Source organism: Camelus dromedarius, chromosome 14 (assembly GCF_036321535.1).
Source record: "Camelus dromedarius isolate mCamDro1 chromosome 14, mCamDro1.pat, whole genome shotgun sequence".
Taxonomy (NCBI): Eukaryota; Metazoa; Chordata; class Mammalia; order Artiodactyla; family Camelidae; genus Camelus; species Camelus dromedarius.
The window spans coordinates 8,026,523-8,048,380 of record NC_087449.1 but is presented as its reverse complement, the minus strand read 5'-3'; the positions used below and the strand labels follow the sequence as shown (position 1 = coordinate 8,048,380).

The following is a 21,858-nucleotide window of genomic DNA, read 5'->3' as shown; positions in this document are numbered from 1 at the left end:
GCTCCTTTAGAACCCGGCAAACAGAGGACCTAGCAACGCGGGCGCCTGGGCGGTGTCCCCTCCGCAGGAGATGCGAAAGGGCGCTGGCCGGAGCCCTGCCCTCGCGCGCCTCCCGCCGCGGCGCGGGCCCGGGGGCGCCGGCCCGGCTCAGAGCTTACGGCAGACGTCTCACCACCGAACCGAGCGGGTCCTTGAAGGGACTCTTCAGCCCTTTTATCCAAGCATCTCTGTGGAGCAAAGGAAAAAGGGTATTTATCCAAGGCCAGCTTGAAAGTTAGCAAATGAAATCAAGGGGGACCCCCTCCTGTAGGCGCTTTGTAGATTCGGGCGAGTGAGGGACCGTTGGGAATCACAGAGTTACTGCTCCTCAAAGGTTGAACCACAGTAGTTGGAAAATGTAGGTTTAGGAAACGGTTTTAACATATAGATCTGTAAAGGATGATTACAGAAATTCAAGGCTATTTCGGGTTCATTGTTCGCTATTTTACAGGTTAGTGTCTTGGGAATGGGGAGGGAAGCATGTCCTCACGTGGAATGAACTTTATAAAACTGGAAAAAGCCGCCCCACACGTGACGTCCCGTAGACTTTTGTGAAAGTACTTTTGTGGGCCCTGCGCCTGTCACAAACAGGCTTACACAGGTTCGTTTCAGACCATGATGGAGATCTAGACAAGTGTATTGTTTTCCTTATCGAAAGAAAAAAAAAAGTTGGCAACTACCTATAAAATAAGATTTAAGGGAGCCCAAGAAAAGGTCCTACAAATGCCTCCCAAACAGTATAAAATTCCACAGTTAAAAGCCATTTTCTCTCAGTTAAGGTTTTGTTCTCTTTTGAGTGAACTAACATGATTTTGTTCACGTAAACTGAGTACCTGCTGTGGACCATACACTGTACTGAGAGTGTTTCCAGTTCTATTCCTTCATTTATTCTTTGAAAAATTCCTGTGAAAATGGTAATATTGTTGCTATTTTTTAAAAAGACAAACTGGTCTCAAAGAGTTTGTTGTGCTGGGTTCACATGTCATAGACTGAGTGGCAGAGTGAGCATTGCAATCTGGAGTTTTTGACTAGTGCCTTTCCACTTCAGTGCCTCTGGGAAACACAGGCTAGGTCTTACCACATCCATGACTGGCACTTGAATGTGAGTTTGTTTATCCTTCCTTTGTGAAAACTAGGTTTCATAGTGGAGAAGAGGACACTTCAGTATCTAAGGCGGACCTGAGGTTAGGAATAGAAAGCAGAGAGAAGAGGTCGGACTTCATCCAGAGCCAGCCTGGAAACATCAATTTCCAACGTGCGCGAATACCGTCGCGCGAAGGTGAGGAGGAATTCTTCATTATCTTTTTGTGAACCATTTTTACATGATTACTTACGTTGCATAGCACTTTACGCGTCACCTAAACAATTGCTACTCTGTTACACTTTACACTCATTCTTCCAATCCCAGGAAGGAGCAAGAGCTTTTAAATGGGCCTGATGGGCCTTATACCCCTTACCAGAATTTTTAAAAGTTAACAGGGCGTTAATAACTTTCACATCACCCTAAGGAAGCCTTTCGAGAAGTAAGGAGTGAAACCGAAGTGTTAACCTTACGTTGCACCATTGTTACTATGTTAACTTTTAGTATGGATGTTGGTTCTCAGTCCCTGCACAACAGAAATCCCCAGAGCCCCGTGTTGCTGAGGAGCAGGGCACTCGGTCCCCAGTGGAGTCAGGGAGCTGTGACTCGGCCAGGATGGCCGCTGCCTCAGAAATGTGTGGTTCTTCTCTCCATGCGCAGCTATTTCACTTTCAAAGGAGACAATAAAGGAACAGAATTGGAGTAGATGAGATGCCTTTTGAATTCAAATTCTCTGTCTAGTTGACAGGCATATAAGAAAGGAGGCTAAGGTCTTCCGTGGTCCACCTGAGACCAAACTGGGATTTAGAACTGCATCAGTTATAAACCTGATAGGCTGGCCATCTATTTGTATACATTGACATTCTTGGAGCCTGTGTTTCTGAGTAAAAAAGGAAGGGAAATTTTGTGCCAGTGGCCTTGAGAAACTGTCAAAAGGAATCGAGGGAGTGGTGCTGTGTCTGCGTTCCCTGCTCTCCCACAGAGTCTTTGAAAGGTTTTGAGCCCCTTGGGGAAAGAAGTTAGGGCCAGAAACTGAGGAATCATTTTCGCAAATGACCATAGGATTTCAGGTTTAAGAAGTATTACTTTGGGCTTTGATGACAAAGTACAGCACTGAGCTGGAGGGAGGGTCCTTCTCTCACCTGAGTCTGCCACAGACCTCCGTGCGCCTCGTCAACAGTAAGGAAGGGCTCTGCCCAGAGAAGGCATATTCTCATAAAGGACACTGGTGCCCAATAGAGGGTCAAGGTAACTTGAACAAGGAGAACAAGGCAGTAGAACACAAGTGGAGTTGTTCCTGAGTCTCTGGGAGACACAACTGAAGATTTCCTGTCCTAAATGATGGAGCCTGGGTGGAGGAAATGATTGTTAAACTTAAGATGATTGTTAAAACTTATTTACGCAGTGATATTAAGGTGAATTCATCTGCATTCACAAACTAGCATCACTCGGGGACATTCAAATGATATCACATATTAAATGATACTGATAAGAAGAAAGTTAGAGGGAAAAAAATACGTAGTACTTTTGATAAAACTACAGTGTGAGCCAAACCATGTTGAACCTTGATTCAAGAATAGTAAGTACCTACTGTGTGTTGGCCCATACTAAGGTGTTTGGTGACAGTGACCATGCAAGTTACTCTTACTGAGGAGAGTATTTAATAGTGTTATTTCTGTTCATTTGCTTTTAGCTAACACTTTTTAAATCATTAGTATTTTTAAGGTAAATACTATATTCATGTGAAGTACTATTTTTATCTTCATTTTCTTAGATGAATATACTTAACAGTTAATTTGTCAAAGGTAACACAGCTAGAAAGAAGCAAAGCCAGGTTTTAAACTCAAGTCAATACTTGACATTACTCTTTTACTCCCTCCTGTTACACAGAAAGGAACTTGCGCATTGCAAATCTATTCTCTATTTGTTTTTTCAAATCTATTTTTAACACTCAATTTTAAAAGGAAATGAATCATTTCTTACAAAGAGGATTTAAATGATAGTTCTCTGAATGGAAACACGGAGTACCCTCTTCTATAGGATGTTTCAGTGGAACATTGGGTAACTGTCAGGTTTCGGTGCTCAGACAAGAAACCAGAAACAAGAAGTGATCATTGCAGCAGGGATTTGGCCAGTGATTTCTACACTTCTGCTATAGGTTCTGATTGTAGTAATGCTTAGGTAAGACCCTGACATCTGTATTCTTATGGAGCACCATAGGTGATTCTAATGCACAACCAAGTCTGACCAGTGCTTCAGAGCAAGAACAAGGTTGTGGGGCTCACAAAAACATCCAGTATCAGATGTACCCCTTAACCCCACCAATTATTGAGAAGGAAATAGGACACTGGCATTTAAAACCTATGATACATAATTCCACATTTATTGTATAGAAATGTATTTATTAAATCGTTTAGAGCCTTTTTCAGTATTGTTTTGATCATTCTGAAAATTCTTCAAAAACCTTAGGTTGAAGATTATACTCATTCACAACTACTGTTATATGTAGATACTTGGAACTTAAGGCTTTTTTCAATTATTTAATGCAATTATTATATGGTATTTTATGTGAGAAAAGAAGAGTCTAATTAGAGCAGCATTAAACTTATGTATTAATTTCTGGAGAATTGGCATATTTGTAACAATAAATCATTCCATCCAAGATTTTCCATTTGTTTATATTTTGTCTTTCATTTCCCAAGAATATTTTTATAGTTTTGTTCATACATGTTGGCACCTATCTTACTAAATTTAAACCAAATTATTTTCTAGCACTTGTCTTTTGAATGAAATATCCTTCCCATTTACTTCTTAAAGTGCTTTTGCCTAAATAGAGAGAGATTGGTTACTTGTATAATTTATTTTATATTCAACACATCAGATTCTCTTACTAATTGTTTTTTCGTGAAAGTCTTTTGGGTTTCCTAAAAAAACAGTCATTTTATCAGCACCAGGAACTTTATCTCCTTTCCCATTATCTGTGCCTGTTATTTTATTTACATTTGGTAGAATCACCAGTACAAGTGGTTACAGTGATGCCTCTCTGATGTCTGATGTTAATGAAAGGTTTATTTTCTGCCATTTAAGATAGTGTTTATTAGTGTGCTTTTCTTTAATATATAAGTAACTTCCTTCTGTTCCTGTTTTGCTTCACTTTTCCCTTGGAATTGGTTGCTTGACCTTTATCTGATGTCTTTTCACCATCTATTGATAATGGCTGGAGTTTTTTCCCTTTAATTTTTAATGTAATCAGTATGTAGATAGGCTTCCTGGAATTGAACTGCCCTTTCATTCCTCAGATAAAGCCTGTTTGGTCATAGTGTATTACTCGTTTGATTCATTCCTCTGTTATATTCTCTAATATATTATTTAAACATTTGGCATTTATAGTCATAGACGCACTTTTATTCATTGTTGTCGCTTTCCTGCTTTGGCTTTGGTTTAGGAGGCATTCTGGCTCCATAAAATTAACCGGAGAACTTTCAACCCAAGACCCACAATAGTTTAAATAATATTGGAATTATCTATTCCTTAATGGTCAGATTAAAAATTCAGCTGTGAATCCATCTGCCTGCTGCCATTTGCAACAGGAGATCATTTATCACTTTTCAAATCTCTTCTACGCTAATTGGTCTGTTCAAGTTTTTACTTGTCTCTTTTATGATAATGTATATTTTCCTAGGAAAGTGTTCATTTCTTCTAGGTTTTATTTTTTTTAATACTATTCTAGAATCACAGTTACAATTTACTTGGAATTCTTCTAAGTTCGTCCCTGCTTTCACATTATTAATTTGTGTATTTTTTATTGTGTTCTCTTTTCCTTATCAGGCACACATGGTGTTTACCTATTTCATTAGTCTTTTGGAAGAATCAATCTTTAAATTTATTTTTCTTTTCTGCTATTTTATCCATTTTAAAAATTTCAGCTTTTAACAATATTAATTCTTTCTTCAAAGTTTCTTTTGTTTTGTTTTTGTTGATGTTGTTCTGACTTGGATTCACTAAGATAAGTACTTAATTCCTTTCTTTTTACCTTTCTGCTTCCATAGTCAAGGGCAACACATTTTCCTCTGAGTTCAGTTTTGCTGTTCCCCATTGTTTTAGTATATGTGTGCTTTTCCATTGCTTCTAGGCATTTTCATGTTGTCTTTTTTATAGTCTGAATATCTGTATCCCTTCCTAAATTCGTATGTTGAAATCCTAACCCCCAAAGATGACAATGTTAAGAAGTGGGGCCTTTGGAAGATGCTTAAGTTCTGAGGGTGGATCCCTCATGAGTGGAGATTAGTGCTTTTATAAAAGGGGTTCCAGAGGATCCCTAGGCCCCTTCTACCATGTGAGGACACAGTGAGAAAACACACCTTCTATGAACCAGGAAGAGAACCCCTACCAGAAGTTCCCCTTTATATTAAACCTTCAGCTTCCAGAACTGTGAGAAATAAATTTCTGCTGTTATTATAAGCCACCCAATCTGGGATATTTTGTAATAACAGGCCAGAGGGACTGAAACACTTCTTTAATTTTTTCTTTCATACCAGACTTAACTCATTGCATATTTTTTAGTTTCCAATTAACGTTATAGGACTGTGATGAGAGACTATAACCTGTAAGCTCTCTACTTTGAATTTATTACGGTTTTCTTTTTGGTTGAGAACATTACTCATTTTTATAAAAGTTCTACAGAAATATTTATATATATATATATATATCCTATTCAAGACAGAAACTGTTCTATATTAATATATTAAATCAAGTTCATAGATTGCATTATTCATTTCCTCTATGTCCTCTCCATAGCTTTTTTTTTGGGGGGTGGTCTATTAAATTATTCCAGTTCTGGGAGATAGACTGAAAAACTCAGTACAATTGCATTTTTGTCATGTTCTTTCATTTCTTCAATAAAAATAAAATGTCCCTTGTAGTCCTAAGAGTTTTATTTGTGTAGTTTCTTATTTTGCTAAAAATAGTGTATCTGATCAATAATGTCTGTGCTTATCCTGTTTAGTGCTTTTAACCTTCCACTCCACTTTGTCTGCTGTTAATATTGCCTCTCTTGATGTCTTTCTGTGCATTTCCAATGCTTCATTTGGTGTGGTTTTGGTTTTTATGGTTCTTTTATTTTCAAATCCCTTTTATTACTGTATTTTAAGTATGTATTTTGCAAAGAGCAAAAATCTGCTCTTTTTTAAAAAACTAAATCCAGCAGACTTGTTTAAAAAGAGAATTTGAGTCCAGTCACGTTTTGTGTGAGGCTGCTATGCACCACTTTATTCTTTCCATATTATTTTTCACTTATTTATCAAACCATGTTATTCTCCCTTTACTTTCTTTATGCTGGCTTATCAGATCAAGTTTTATTCATTCCTCTTTCCCGTTGTTTATTTGTATGTTCTACTGATTTTTAATTTTTTTCATAAAAGGTTATCTTCCCTTCTCTTGTTCTCATAGGCAGACTGTATTACTGGACTGGTGACGGTACGTCAGATGGTATGTGAGAGCAAGATACGATTTTCCTTACCAAGATTCTATATTTCCTCTTTTCCTTTCTGATATATCTTTTCGAGTACTTTCACTTTCTTCCTCTTTCCACGTTCTTTCTCTCCCATCCTCCAGTTCTGCTTCTCTCACCATCTTTTTCCATCTTGAGATTTCTATTGGTCTGTGTCTTGTTTGGTTAAAATCTTTTCTTATAGATTTGTCTCTGATGAAGTACATACGCAGTAAACTCTTTCTTGTGAATCTTCATATAATCTTTCCTTCATGCTGAGCGGTGAATCCTATCTTGTCCAGGTATTGAGTTCCTTGGTTGTGATCCTATTCTGAGAGTGATCAACAGTTACTAGTTCGTTCTTGTTTCTAGCTTCCATTGTTACAAATAAGACGCCTGATTTTTTTTTTTTTTTGTAGCTAATTCATTCATAAGTGCTTGGAAACTTGTGAGATTTTTCCCCCATATCCTTTGCATTGAGGAATTTTATCAGACTTGGGTCCTAAAGTAGGAAAATTTTTATTCTGATTATTTTTAATTAGTGCCTTACCTCCATTTGTTCTTTGAGAGTCCATACATGTTAAGTCAGTTGGGACTGGCTTCCTTTTCATTCTGTGGTTCACCTTGCTTTGCTTTATGCTTTGAGATATTTCTTAGCACTTGGTTTTTCAGAAACACTGATTCAGCTTTCACTAAAGACTATCCTCTCCTTCAATTCTTCTCCTGAATTTTTTATTTCGGAAGCCATGTTTTCAATTCCAGGAAGAATTTTTTATACTGATCTTGAATGTCAATTCAAGATGTCACCATCTCCGTCCGCAGTGCTCCATCAGAGGCGTGTCTGTCCTGATGACTGCTCTCCTCTCAGCTACCGGATGGGTCATTTTTCTATGTCAACTCATTGGAGCTCAGATGCTAAATGACTGGAGTCTCACAGACCGTGGAAGATGAAGCTATGTCTATCTACAGGGACCTGTGATTTAAAGAAGAGGCTGCCAGTCCCTGCTGCCTGTCTTGAAGGAAGTCCCTACCCTGCTCTCGGGTCCCCAGGTCCTCCCACAACCTGAGGACCAGGGAGACCCAGGCTTCCTGCACAGCTTTTTCTTGGCCTTGTGAGGGTAAGAAGATCTGAGCCAACATTATCTTCTCTCTGGAGATTTACAGATCTCTGACCTCCCGGCATTTCCCAACATCCCCTGATGCTGCTGCTGCTCTTCCCATAAAGGAGGAAGCACCAGACTAATTTCCGTCTCCTGGAACCCCAGAGACTGAGACTTCAGTTCTACCCAGCTTCCCGTGGAAGCCAGCAGCCATCAGGCTCTTGAAAGTCAGAGAGCCCAGAGCTGTGGATGACGGGAATGGGAGCTGTGTTCATGTCAACATACAATCAGAACCTCCCTTATCCCTAACTATGTTTTTCTATAACTCACGTTAACTTTTACTTAAGTCTCTCACTCCATCAGGAACAAATTTCATCTCTATCAATTCAAGATCTGCCCCTATTTTCCCTGGAACTGGATCATTGTTCTGAGTTCTTACGTGGTGCTGGGATATTGGGACAGGAGAAATAGGCATTTGATCTGAGTCATCTGTCCCTTTTGCAGACTCCACCTGTGTAAAGCCAGACTGTCTGTGTTAGTTATCATTACATGTTCTAACTCCTATTTCGTGTTATAAAAAGAATACACAAAGGGTAATGAACCTAGGGTTCTTGGCTGAGCCCAGGCAGTGCATGCTTTGAAGCTCAGTTAGGGCTTGTCTACAAGAAAAATGTCTGCCAAGAATATATCTGAATGAGGGACTGAGGAGTATCCTAGTTTAAAAAAAAAAAAAAATCATCCTAAGGCAAAAAAAAAAAAAAAAATCAGGCACATAAACGTGTTTCAATAACCATGCCTCTGTGCCACAATTTGGGTGCAGCTTGGTATCTTATGCTCACATTGTGCTCCAGCCCAGCTCTCAAGTTCAAGGCTGGGAGAAATAAAGGCTTGAGAAACACTGTTTTCCTGAAGACTCAGTAAGACATTGAAAGCACAAAACAGTAATAATTGGGATCTCCACGACAAAAATGGGTGGGAGCCGTTTTGTTGAATTTTGAGCCTCTTACTGCTTGTCTGTTTCTCTAATTTCAGTTGTGGCCGTTTTGAGGGCAGTAACGGCATCAGCAATACCAGCAAACTGGGGAAAAGCTGCACCACAGACAGCGACAGACACAGGCTTTTTGGAACCTCAAACAGAGCGGAAGGAAAATGGCAGATGCTGTAAGACAACCGGGCACCCTAAGTTCTCGGGCAACTCTTCACCAGCCCCGTTTTTCTCCCTGAAATAACAGGAGTGTTCTGGGTAAAACTCAAGGTACCTTACAAGAAGACAGAAATCCTAGAAAAGATGGGGAAAGAAAACAGGAATACTAATTGTAGTTAATGTATCTCGATTTTTACCCACAGCTGCTGAAGTTTGAGGAAACACAGTTTTATAATCAAAGCTTGATGGAGAAAGAAACTAGTCATGTGACCATTTGCCAAAATAACATAAGAAATCAAAGATGGATCAAAGGACTAAAGTCTAGTTCATGTAGCTTATAACCCATACTGCCATCCCTCTTTCACTCAAGGAAGGAATGATTCGAAGTAAATCACAACAAAGTGGATAAAAAATTAAAACCCTCAACTATTGGTCCTACTGATTATGGCTCGATGATTTTACATTTGGATTTGGGAGATTACAAATTTGTCAGGTCTTCAAGCAAAGAGAGTCATCTTCAGGCTTGGGCAAGATTTCCCAACACCAGTGAAATGTTTTGAAGAAGGAACATGGTCCTTCCTACCCAGTGCAACCCCACTTCTTCACTCTGTCAAGGATGTGGCTTAAGGTTTTCTGTTTGCTGCTCCCAGTGACAGATGCCTTTCTTCTTATAATTGTAATTTGCACATCTGATTATTTAAGAGCAAGACTATAATCGGAGGGTGGGAAGGGATGGGATTTCAAAATTGTAGAATAGATAAACAAGATTATACTTTATAGCACGGGGAAATATACACAAGATCTTATGGTAGCTCACAGAGGAAAAAATGTGACAATGAATATATATATGTTCATGTATAACTGAAAAATTGTGCTCTACACTGGAATTTGACACAACATTGTAAAATGGTTATCAATCAATAAAAAATGTTAAAAAAAAAAAAAGTAAGACTATAACATTCCTGGTTGATAACTCTAGTAAATCAATCTGTTAATAACAGGATTTCAGTCTATCAAGTTTATTTCCAGAGCAAAATTATAAATAATTCAACCTAAGTAATTCAGAGAGGCTACGAGTCTGGTAGATTATTATGGTAAGACAGCTAATGATAATATATTTTAACTGAATTTTCAGTAAGTCAGATACACTGTACTAAGTGCTTCATTTAATCTTCATTTAAATTCATAAAGAGACCATGTTACTCCATATTCTCTTATAGATAAAGAAACTGAAAAGTTAAAGGTATAAAATAACTTGCACAGTAATACAAAACTAGAAGTTGCCAAAGTGGGACTTAAATACAGGTTTGACTAAAGCTAGCTCTTTCTTTTTTTTTTTTTTTTTTAAGAGTACAGTTCAATGACATCAAGTACTTTTACATTGTTGTGCAACTGTCACCACCATCACCTCCAGAACACTCTTTGTCTTGCAAAACTCACTCTGCCCCCATTAAACAATGACTCCCCATGCCTGCCTCCTCAGCCCCAGAAAATTGGCATTCTACTTCTGTCTTGATGAATTTGACTACTCCAGGTACCTCGGAGAGAGGACTCATATAGTATTTATCCTTTTGTGACACTCAGCATCTTGTTTTCAAGGTTCGTCCATGTTGTTAGCAGAATCTGCATTTTAACAATGTCCTGAGTCTGCATGTTGAAGGCTGGAAAGTCCTGGTCTACTAGATGACTGGGCTGGGATGGGGGAGGGGAGGAGGTCCAGAAGGATCGGCCTGCAGGGACTCAGGCTCTCCCCTCTCCTCCTAAAGCCACCTTCTTCACTCATCTCCATAGTCCCCCCATGTGTTAGAGCAGTCATGGATCCCTGAGGTCAACCACGCTGTAAAGCTAGCTCTTTCTGATTCCTAAGCTCCCAACTGTGCTGCTCCGCTCTGCTGCCTCGCTGAGGAACAGAGGCTCCTATATTCCACCCCACTTGTGGACCCAAGTGTCCCAGAAACAGAATATCTTATCATCAGGCCAGTTCTTCAGAAAAAAGCCATTCCATCTGCCAAGCAAACAATACAAAATTAAACTGGCAAACCATTTGGCCCATTCTCAGATTCCAAGAAGAGTAAATTCCTTAGAAGTACAAGGAATGAAAATCTGACTATAAATAATTTTGTCAAATGTACTTCTGCACTGCCTCTGACCTTGCCCTTTTGCCTTAAGTCACTGCCAAGACTGCTAGATCCACAGTATTTTCAGAATATAGAGAATAATTACTAAAATACATCTAATTATATAAAGATTTTAAAATCAAAAATATTAGACAGAACGTTTGTCTTCCAAAGGCTGGGCTCTTTTCCCTAAAGTATCCCGTAATTAATCCACATGATGATTCCACACTCTCAGTGAGTCAAAATAATTTCCTTAGTATTACTGTTTACTCTTCCCATATAACTCACTGTCAAAACAAGATAGATTAGTATTTTACATACTCATTATTATCTAAACATTCAAGAAAAAAATTGAGAACATGGAGGGAAGCAAAGCCAGAATCAAATATATCACAAAATTAATAATTAAATTAATTTAAAAATTCCTTATTTGTGCTCACTTGCCCATAATTCCAACAAGAACATTGCCTTGCATATAACAAATATCTAGTAAATATTTGTTGAACAAATGAATAAAATCTTGATTATGAAAGATTGAAGTCAGTAAATCAGCAGCATCTATAGGCATAGTAGGAAATTGTTTTTCTTACCTGTCCAGAGTCCATTCACTCTACTCCAGTGTTATAACACCTATTTTAGTACATTCCTATCTTCCATTTGTATAACCATGGTGTCTTCCTAAAACTAAGAGAAAAGCATGAGGACCAAAATGACAAATCAGAGATTCTCCCAAGACCAAATCCTGAGAACCTAGGACGGTTGGAATTTGTTCCTTCCTGTAAAGGTACCCTACCAAGAGAGTAAAGTAGTCCTTGTTGCTGGACCCTTGGAATTGCCCTGGTTCTTGTCCAATTTGAGCTTGGCTCTTTACCTTACCTGTGGGTTTCATTAATTACTTAATATCAATATAATAAGATGTCTTTTCTGCTTTAATTAAGCAGAATTAATTTCTGTCACTTGAAACTGCAGAACACAATACTCAGCTTCCACTTAAGATATACAAAGGTGCAAAGATTACCGTATTAAACCTGAAAGTGGAGGGGGGGAGTAGTTAATCTACAAAAGCAATAACTTCCCTTGAGCATTTCAGAGAGCTGAGATCACAAGGCAAGTGAGTAACCTGAATTCTAATGAGACAAAATCCTTCAAGGAGAGATGGAACACATGCACCTTTTGACCTGTGGCAGAGTAGAGGGAAAACTGGGGGCCATCTTACAAATGGGTTGGGGAAAAACAGCTAAAATTAAGGGGAAAATACTAAAGACACATGTGCGCTGGTACATCAGTTTGGGATAACTGAACATCTGGAAACAAGGGGAGAGTGTATTTACCTTTTTCTCACAGGCTTCCACAGGATACTCACAAAACGATTGGGGACCAGGCAGGAAATGTGAGAAAGCCACCTCATCAAAGTGGGTATGAGGAAGAAATGGATGGCTGTTAAGTAATGGGCACAAGGCTTTACTTGCTCCCCTGTTTTCTTTTCTCCTGGTAAGCAAAATTCAAATTGCCCTGGAGAGGGGCAGCCAACTGCTAAAAGAATCTGAAGCCTGTGGTTCACTGAAGACAATATCCAAACCCATCCAACCCCCTGACTATATTGACTCAACCCCACGCTAACAGTCTGGCGGAAGAAAAGGTGTGCCCATATCCACAAGTAAATGCTCTTTACTTTCGTCTCTACAGTCAGTACAAAATTACAAGACAGAAAAGCAAAAAAAAAAAAAGAAAAAAAAAAACCAACCTCTTAAAAGGAAATAAAACAATCAACAGAAATAGACTCAGAGATGACCCAGATGTTGCAAATATTAGACAGAATCTTGACATAGTTATGATTTACATACTGAAAAATCAAATGTAAAAATTGGAGAACATGCAAAAATCAGTGAGGAATTTCAGCAGAAAAATATATCAAGAGGCCCCTAAATTTTTGAGGAAATTATATTCCCAAAGAGATTATGAACTCTGGCTGACTAAAACAATATGTAACTAGTTAAGATTTAAAACAACCGTCAGTCTCCCAAACTTGCATCCAGGAAAAAGTGAGCAGTGAGAGCTGGTCAAGGCTGTCCAGAAGGATTTGCTCATGGATTACATGTGGGATATGAGAGAAAGAGGGAAATCAAGGAGGCCTTATTGATCCTGACTGATTGGGCATATGGAATGGAGATGCATCCACTGATCTGTAGAAGCAAACTTAAGTAGGAAGTGGGGTGGTGGTGTATGGCAGGGGTTGGGGGGCGGACAACAAGGAGTTCCATTTTAGACACATTAAGCTTGAGTTGTTTGTTGAACGTCAAAAGTGGAGCAGTCAACTAGAAAATTGGATGCATGAGTTTGGAGTTTGGGAAAACTATTTGGCTTTGCAAAGTAAAATTGGGAGTTAAAAACATGTAGATGAAATTTAAAGCTGTAAGTCTAGCTGAGGGTACTGTGACAGTGGATATTCACAAAAACAGAAAAGGCCAAGGGACTGAGATTTAAGGCACTTTAAATTTAAGAGGTCAAGAAGAAGAGGACCCAGCAAAGGAGACTGATCCATTACTCTTAAACATACCTCACCGTGTGAGTGGTTGTATTAATCCTGACAGACTGACAGTTATCACTGAGCCATCTTTGAGTGGTCACTTTAAAGTTGCGGAAATATGAATTTTTTAATGAATAGTCATGACAGTATTTTACTTGTACTACATTTTTGAGCTTCTTTTTGCCAAAGCTAAACAATTGAGTGTGGAGAAGATATCATTTTCTATTTACATAGTATTTTTTAAAAGACAGGTAGCAGTTAATTTTTAAACAAGTTGCATTTAGCCAGATGTCGTGCCATTGTACAAATCTGTGAAGGTAAAGAACGGCATAAGAAAAGTATAAATTAAAAGTTTTGCAGTATTTATATTTATATAGGAACTACTCCAAATGGTACTAAAGAAAGTAAATTTGCAATGAAAATGAAATGATGGATTCTACATACTGATGAGAACTTCAGCGTTTTTCAGACTTTTGTTTATTTTCAGTATGAAGTTTGACTGCATCTTTATGTATGTTTCAGTTATGAAGGATGACATATTTCTGTGTAATAACCATGCTTTCTAGCTTCTGTATTCTGCTGCTTTGACATGGGGCTGGGGGGTGGGGGAAGGGCTTGCTGACACTGCAGGGACGCCCCTCCCAGAGATAACTAATTCCTAGGGATACCAAGCAACTCCTCTGCTGGCACGTCTTTCATATGCAAATTTACCAATCCAGAGCCCACATCCCTCAACCACTCCCTCTAGTTGGCTCTCACACTCAGGGCCACTGTTACCCTGCCCTGTCACCCCAGGGCCAGATACCAGACTACTCACCCCTGTGCCCCACAGCCTGCTGAAACTAACCAATCCTAGACCTGCTCATCCTGCCTCACCTGTTCCTTCCCTCAGAAGCCACGATAAAGGTTCTTGTCTGCATTTTACCCTCTCCCTTTTGTTCCCTGCGTGGCCCTGTGGCACGTGCTGCGCCTTCTCTCTCTAGGGATCTGTCAGACAAACTCATTTTATGACAACTATTTCTGTGTCTGCATCTTACCATACGTGATTAAAACAAACCCCAAGTATCTGATTAAAACATTCTGTACCAGTGGGGAATGATACAGGGGGTGGGAAGGGATAAATTTGGGAGTTTGATATTTGCAAGTGTTAGCCACTATATATAAAAATAATTTTAAAAAATTTCTTCTGTATAGCACAGAGTGATATTCAATATCTTGCAATAACCTTTAATGGAAAAGAATGTGAAAATAAATATATATATGTATATGCATGACTGGGACATTGTGCCGTGCACTAGAAATTGACACATTGTGACTGGCTGTACTTCAATTAAAAAAAAAAAATTCTGCATTTCACCTCTCAGTAGGAGCATTGCTGTAACAATGCCAGAAAACAAAAGATTTAAAAAACTAACTCAAAAAGACAAAATCCTCCCAATTCTAGTTTTTCTTGATTTCTGTCTGGCTTCTTATTCTGGGCAACAAATGATTTATTGCCATCTCTAGTTTGCTGTGGGAACTATTAACAAGGAGAAGAAAGCTTTCTAGCTTCATCATGTAACATTCCTGAAGACCTCAAAACATAGGGTTTTCAGTAGATAGAAGCTTGGTCACTTTTCATCTTTCCTTTCAGCAAATTTTTTCTTCATCTTTGAAATGGTTCAGATCTTGCTCCCGTTCTAACATATTTTCCAGTTTTCTGGTAACTCTGTGCAGCCGCTTTATTTTTCCCCCTCTTATGTACATCTCAAATTAATGCAAGTTGAGTCTTATTGAATTGCTCCTTTGACATCATTTTATTGAAGTCATTAGTGGAGAGATTAATGATATTTTTCTACAGGGAAAGGGATGCGGAGAGCTTTTGCCCTGAGCTCATCTCTTGTGAGATGAGATTACAGGCAGCTTGAATATTTATTTATTTTTTGTGAGTAGGTTTTTTATGATGACAGGACTTAGAGGCATTTCTTTACTTTTAATGTGTTTACATTCTGGCATCACTCACTGGAGCATTTTGCCCCAAGATCATGAGAGGAGACCCTTAAAATCCCCAGAAGCTTTGGCTGCCGTGTCTGAGGACTTCTCTGGTCCTTCCGAGGCCTCTGTCTGTCTCTTCCATCTCAGACTTGCTGAAACCATGCAGTGCATCTCTATAGATGCAGGGTTCCCCTGAGAGTTCTGGCCACACCACAGCATGCTCTGACTTGTGTTCAGTGAAACGCCAGGAGTTAGAATCATCAAATTATGCTGGTTTTCAGAGTGGCTTGGGTTGAAAGCTTTATAAGATGATGGATCAGAAATAGCAATTTTAATAATGATATTGATAACATCGTTTGGAAGTTCAGAAAGAGATTGGCTGAAAGTAGCCAAAGAGGGGGTGCTACTGTTCATAACTGGACTGAATACAGAATAAAATCCATCACATTAGTTTTTATCTTATCATTAGTTTTACGGTAAATTCAAATTTATTAGTAATTTAAAGAGTTCTCTGTCAAGTGGTTGGGGTCTTCTGTGGATGGGATGAGATCAAAAGAATCCTCAAAACGTTGAGGATATTTCAATTACAACTTACTTTTTCAATGAAGAGACTGATGTATATATAAATGATAACAATGATCAGTCTAGTTGGTTTAGATTCTGAATTAGGTGTTGGGGTGGTGTCACCCAGTTTGCCGTGTTGAATGTTAAGACGCTAATTCTGGAGTGAGTCACAGCCCCTCCCATACTTAATCATATTCTGCTGTATAAGTATAGTTACCATATCAGCCATATCATGTCACATCATATTATGCTGTACGAGCCAAGGCTGATAGAAAGAGACATTTCATGTAACTGAGCCTTTTTCAGGGTAATGAAGGCCAGGCTGTCAAGGAGGCCAGAAGCCTCACGAAGAAGAGCTGGAAATACAGCTGCAGACACGGCTTTGTCCCGCAGACTGGAGTGTCTGCCTGCAGAGGTGTGGGCAGCGCTGGGAGAGGGTGCTGTTGGTTGACTTGGTTGGAAAACAACCTTCTCTTCTCTAGCTGTAACTGAAACAAAAATCTTTCTCCTCTTGTGGAATTCTTGGTGTCAATCCTTTTTCAGTTTGTATTCTCTTGCCAACTCTTATTCTTTGCATTACTGTCAGAAATGAAATATGTCATGACTGACCCTAGGTTTGTACGTTGCATATAAGTCCACATTTTCCTGGGACAGCAGTTGGGGGCAGGTCCGCGTCTGTCGTGCTGGGCTCAGGGACATATGCTGGAGCTCCCCAGGAGAGGTCTCACTGCTTGTTCCTTCCCCACTCCTCTTCTGTCTCCCCTCTCCACCTCCACCCTGGGGGAGAGGCAGGAGCAAGAGCTCAGGAAAGTTTTGTGAAGCCCCGTCTTGAGTGTTTCGGATAAATTACAGATTGCTTGCCTTTTTGAAAATTTAAAAATTTCTAGTGCAACTCAGGACTACGGTACCAATTACAGGGTTCTTGGGGACAGCTGGAAGACTGATATCAGTGCTCGACTAGACCCAAAGACACACAATACTATCCGTTAATAACAATTATAGTGGTAGCTGGTGTAGTTACCGTGCTGGACGTGGCACTGTCTCAGTCAGTCCTCCTAACAACCTCATGAGGTGGGTACTCTTATCATCCCTGTTTTATGGTTGAGAAAACTGGTTTAGAGAGGTTCCAAGATGACACAGCATGTGGCAGAGCTGGGATTCAAACCCAGGTCTGTACAGCGTCTAACCTCTACGTCTACACAAAGGAGACGGTCATTTATTTCCCCAAAACCCATCCTCAAAATTTACCTCTCTTGCTTTACGCCAACACCGTCTCCTACATGACTGTCCCAACTTCACTAATTCTACACTGTCAAAACCTTCCCTGCTTCTACCTCAGAACACTTACCACACATGCTGCTAGCTTTTTTGCTACCTGCCTCTCCTGAGCTCTATAGGGGGCAGGACCAGGTCTGCCTTACCCTCTACTTTATCTCCCAGCCTAGAACTTAGCAGTCACCCAATGAAAGTTTTTTGAATATTTTTAAAGTCTAATAATTTTGGAATTTTCACTTTAAAATATATTAAAACATATGATGCATACACTCTCTCCAACAGATCCTGCCTTTACATACGTTCCTCATGAGCTGAATGTGCTAAAACAAAAAAACTTAACTGCATGTAGATAAGATCCCCCTTGCAACACACACACTTGTAGAATCACAGGATATGGTCCTTGGGAAACCATTGAGTCCTACTCTCTCGTTCAAAGAACAGGACCCAAACCTATTATGTGACCAGACCAAACTCACATAGGTATGCGTGGCAGAGCTAGAAGAGCCAGAGTCTGACTTCTAGGTCAGTGACCTTTTGAAGTCCACCTGTCATTTAATTCAGTTGGCAGCTTTCCATCTATGGAAGTAGAATTTCAGGGGTTATGTGATTGTAGGTCAGTAGAGTTTATGGGAAACTAGTATCATGTGTACACTGAAAGAACTTAGGAGATGAAAAAAATACCAGGATAATACTGGCTGAATCCTTTGGTGTATTCAATACACTCCACATGAAAGCATAGTGAAGAAAAAACTGGTGCTTGGGTGGGAGTGTTGGTCATAAGCCAACAAAAGAACCATGGCCTTCTTTGTGAACAGAAAAGTGCTTTTTCTCTTTTTAGTTTTGCATTTATCTTCCCTGTTGCTTTAGCACTGTGGCCATCACTGCATGATGTTCTGCAGCTTGAAGCCTTTCATACCCATCCAGGGAGCAGACTCCATGCCTTGTCTGGCGAATAAACAGGAGGCCTCTTATTAGTGGCCTAACAGCACTGGTACCAAGACAAGTACCCTGTGGTCTGATTTCTGAGGGCCAAGAAAGTCACAACCCTCGCAAAGAATGTGAACCTTTAAAAGCATACTTAAGAATCCTCTCTTTCACTCACAACATACTCATTGACTCAAAAAGGGAAATAAAATTGAAAGTGTGAAATTCAAACAATAGACATGCATGGTATGGAAGTGTGATGATTTCTGTACCCAGAAAATTAGAACTTAATTATCTCACATTTTTGCACACCATCTTTAATGATACCTTTTAATCATTTAATCTTTTAAAAATGTATTCTTTTCTTTCCTAGTTGCTTGGCACTGTACCAGGCATTTTATTTCATGCATGAGGCTAACTTGCTATAGATGATGAAGAGATTCAAAAATACAGTGGCTAACACAAAACAGACATTAGGGCTCTCCCATGCAACGGTCTGGAGGCAGGTGGACTATATGCAGCTTTGCTCCACAGGGTCATTAGGGTTCTTCTAGCTTTGTTTTACCTGTTCACATGGTTGACTCTTACTCAGTCTCATGGGAAAAGGAACAAGAAAGTAAAGGGCAAGAGCTTTCTCCCAAGAATGTAACCTGGAGGCTGCACTAGCCACTCACACTCATGTCATTGGCCCTACGGTCACATGGCCAAACCTAGCTGCAAAGTAGCCTGGGATATAAGGTCCCTTGGCGGAGTCTAAAGTCAGGGAGTTCTATAACTAACAGAAAGAAGGGGAGAACAAATATTGAGGGGTACATAGGAATCACAGGTAGCTCACATTTTAAGTATCTGTGAGCAAATTGTTACAAACATTTTTCCAGTTTGACTTTTCCATTTATGAACCTCAAGGAATCTCAGTAGTCTTTGACAACACCTCAATTGGCCATCTAGCCTTCGTCATCATCTTCATCATCGTCATCACAAAAGTAACAGCTAGCACTTATGCACTGCTTACAATGGGGTGGGCAATCAGTGTCAAGGCGGTATTTAAGGCTAAGCATTCTGTGCTTCCTCACTAAAGTGTTCAGGTTGATAGTCATAGCTGATCCAAAATTTTAAAAATGCACAGCCTTCTTTCTATGCAGTTTCCTTTTCTATTAAACAAACTATTCATCCCAAAACATGTCACCATCCCTCCCCAGTGGATGTGTAAGAGCCATGCTAATTCTGAGTATTGAGAACCTGGAGTTGAGTGAAGCCTCGTGCTCTAAGCTCCGTATACAAAACAGATAAGCAACAAGGACCTACAGTGTAGCACAGGGAACTACATTACAATTTCTTGTAATAACATAAAATGGAAAAGAATCTGAAAAAAAATGTGTGTACATGTACAACTGAATCAGCTTTGCTGTACACCTGAAACTAACATTGTGAATCAACTACACTTGAATTAAAAAGTTAAATTAAAATTTAAAAATAAATGAATAAAATAAAATTTGAGGAAAAGGTATGTACATAGATCTGTCTGAATGGGCAAAATATGTGGAGGCATTTGTGGGTTTGTATTCCATGTGAATGCTTACTACAGGAGCAGAGGAGTATTTTAAACATCAAACGAATAGGATGACTCATTCTGTAGCTATCAGTCAGCCTCCTTCCCCAGTCACCCTTGCATCACCCAAAGGGCTCATGAACAAAGTGGCCATGATGGCAGGAATAAAGTTTATGCATGGGGTCAGCAACATGGACTTCCACTCAGTAAGGCTCACCTGGCTATGACACTGCTGAGTGTTCAATCTACCAGCAGCAGAGACTAACACTTGGCCCTCCATGTGGCACCATTCCCCAGGGTGATCAGTCAGCTACCCGGAGGCAGGTTGACTACTTCAGACTGCATCCATCATTTCATTATGGTGTTCCACACAGCATTGCTTCTGATCAAGGAACTCACTTCATAGCAAAAGAAGTGTGGCAATGGACCCCTGCTCATAGAAGTCACTGGTTTTATCATGATCTCCACCATCCTGAAGCAGCTAGTTTGATGGGACAATGGAATGGTCTTTTAAAAACTCAGTTATGGCCCAAGTTAGGTGGCAATACCTTGCATGGCTGAGCAAGGTCTCCAGAAGACTGTATACACTGTGAATTAGCATCAGACATATGGTGCTGTTTCTCCCATGGCGAGGATTTATAGATCCAGGAATCAAGGGATAGAAATGGAAGTGGCACCACTCATTATTACCCCTAGTGACCTACTAGGTAAAATTTTTGCTTCCTGGTTCCAGGATCTTTGGCTTTGCTAGCCTAGAGGTCTTAATTCCAAAGAAAAAAAATGCTTTCACTAGGAGACACACAATAATTTCATTGAACTGAAAGTGAAGACTGCTGTCCAACGTCTTTGATTCCTCATGCCACTGAATCAACAAGCAAAGAAGGGAGTTACTGTGCTGGCTGGAGTAACTGATCCTGAATACCAAGGGGAATGGGGACTGCAGCAAAGCAGAGGTAAGGAAGAGCATGTCTGCAATAGAAGAGATCTCTTAGGATGTCTTTTAGTATTACCATGTCCTGTGATTAAGGACAATGGAGAACTACAACAATCCAGTCCACTAAGACTATTAATGGCCCAGACCCTTCAGGGAGGAATGTTGGGGTCACTCCACCAGGTAAAGAACCATGAAATGCTGAGGTGCTTTCCGAAGACAAAGGAAACACAGAATGGGTAGCAGACAAAGGTCGATGTAAATACCAGCTATGACCACGTGACCAGTTAAAGAAAAGACTGCAATTGTTAGGAGTATCCCTTTTTATTTTGTTATGAATCTGTTTGTGCCTGTAGATATTTACACATATATATAAAGCAAAGATCTCTGTTTTTCTCCTTCTCTTATTTCCTTATCATGTAACATAAGATGTATTGACTTATTATGACAGTATTTAAATATCAATCTTACATCTTAGTATTTAAGTTATGGGATGTAAAATAATGAAAGTAAATATTGCTTAAGGACATTAGCTCCTTTACTGAGAAAGTGCATTTTCAGTTGTATGCAGATGGGTTGTACCATGTTAGGTGAAATTATGACCTGGAGTTGTCTTTACTTGGAGATGAAGTATGATTTAAGAGAGAGGTGTTCGGGTGCTGAGTCGACAAGGGGTGGACCTGTGATGTTTAATTTTATGTGTCAACTTGATTGGGCTAAAGATGCTTAGGTAACTGTTAACACATGATTTTGGGGTATGTATGGGATGAGGGTGTTTCTAGATGAGAGTAACACTTAAATTGGTAGACTGAGTAAAGCAGATTGCCTTTCACAATGTGGGCGGGCCTCATCCAATGTGTTGGAAGCCTGACTAGGACAAAGGCAGGATATGGGAGAATTTGCTCTCTGAACCTAACTGCATGAGCTAAGACATTGGTCTTCTCCTGCTTCTGAACAGGGACTTACACCATGGCTCTCCTGGTCCTCTGGTCTTTGGAGTCAGACTGGAAGTACACCACCATCTTTCCTGTGTTTCCAGCCTGCAGACAGCAGACTGTAGGACTTCTCAGCCTCCATAATGACATGAGCGAATTTTTTTATAACAAATCTCTTTATAAAAATATATAGAGAGAATACATTTATAT

General features: G+C 39.6%; 1 non-coding gene and 1 pseudogene across 2 annotated transcripts; both read left to right on the top strand.

Annotated features, from left to right (window-relative positions):
• Window position 1: 1 nt before the first annotated feature.
• Window positions 2-9,739, top strand: LOC105095034 (uncharacterized). Of its 2 annotated transcripts, XR_010383783.1 has the most exons (4): window positions 2-248; window positions 1,176-1,318; window positions 7,431-7,726; window positions 8,741-9,739. It is a non-coding gene; the product is annotated as an uncharacterized LOC105095034 (transcript). The 2 variants fall into 2 exon arrangements; XR_010383782.1 differs by lacking the exon at window positions 7,431-7,726.
• Window positions 9,740-16,344: 6,605 nt separating this feature from the next.
• On the top strand, window positions 16,345-21,051 carry LOC116156969 (uncharacterized; annotated as a pseudogene).
• Window positions 21,052-21,858: the final 807 nt, after the last annotated feature.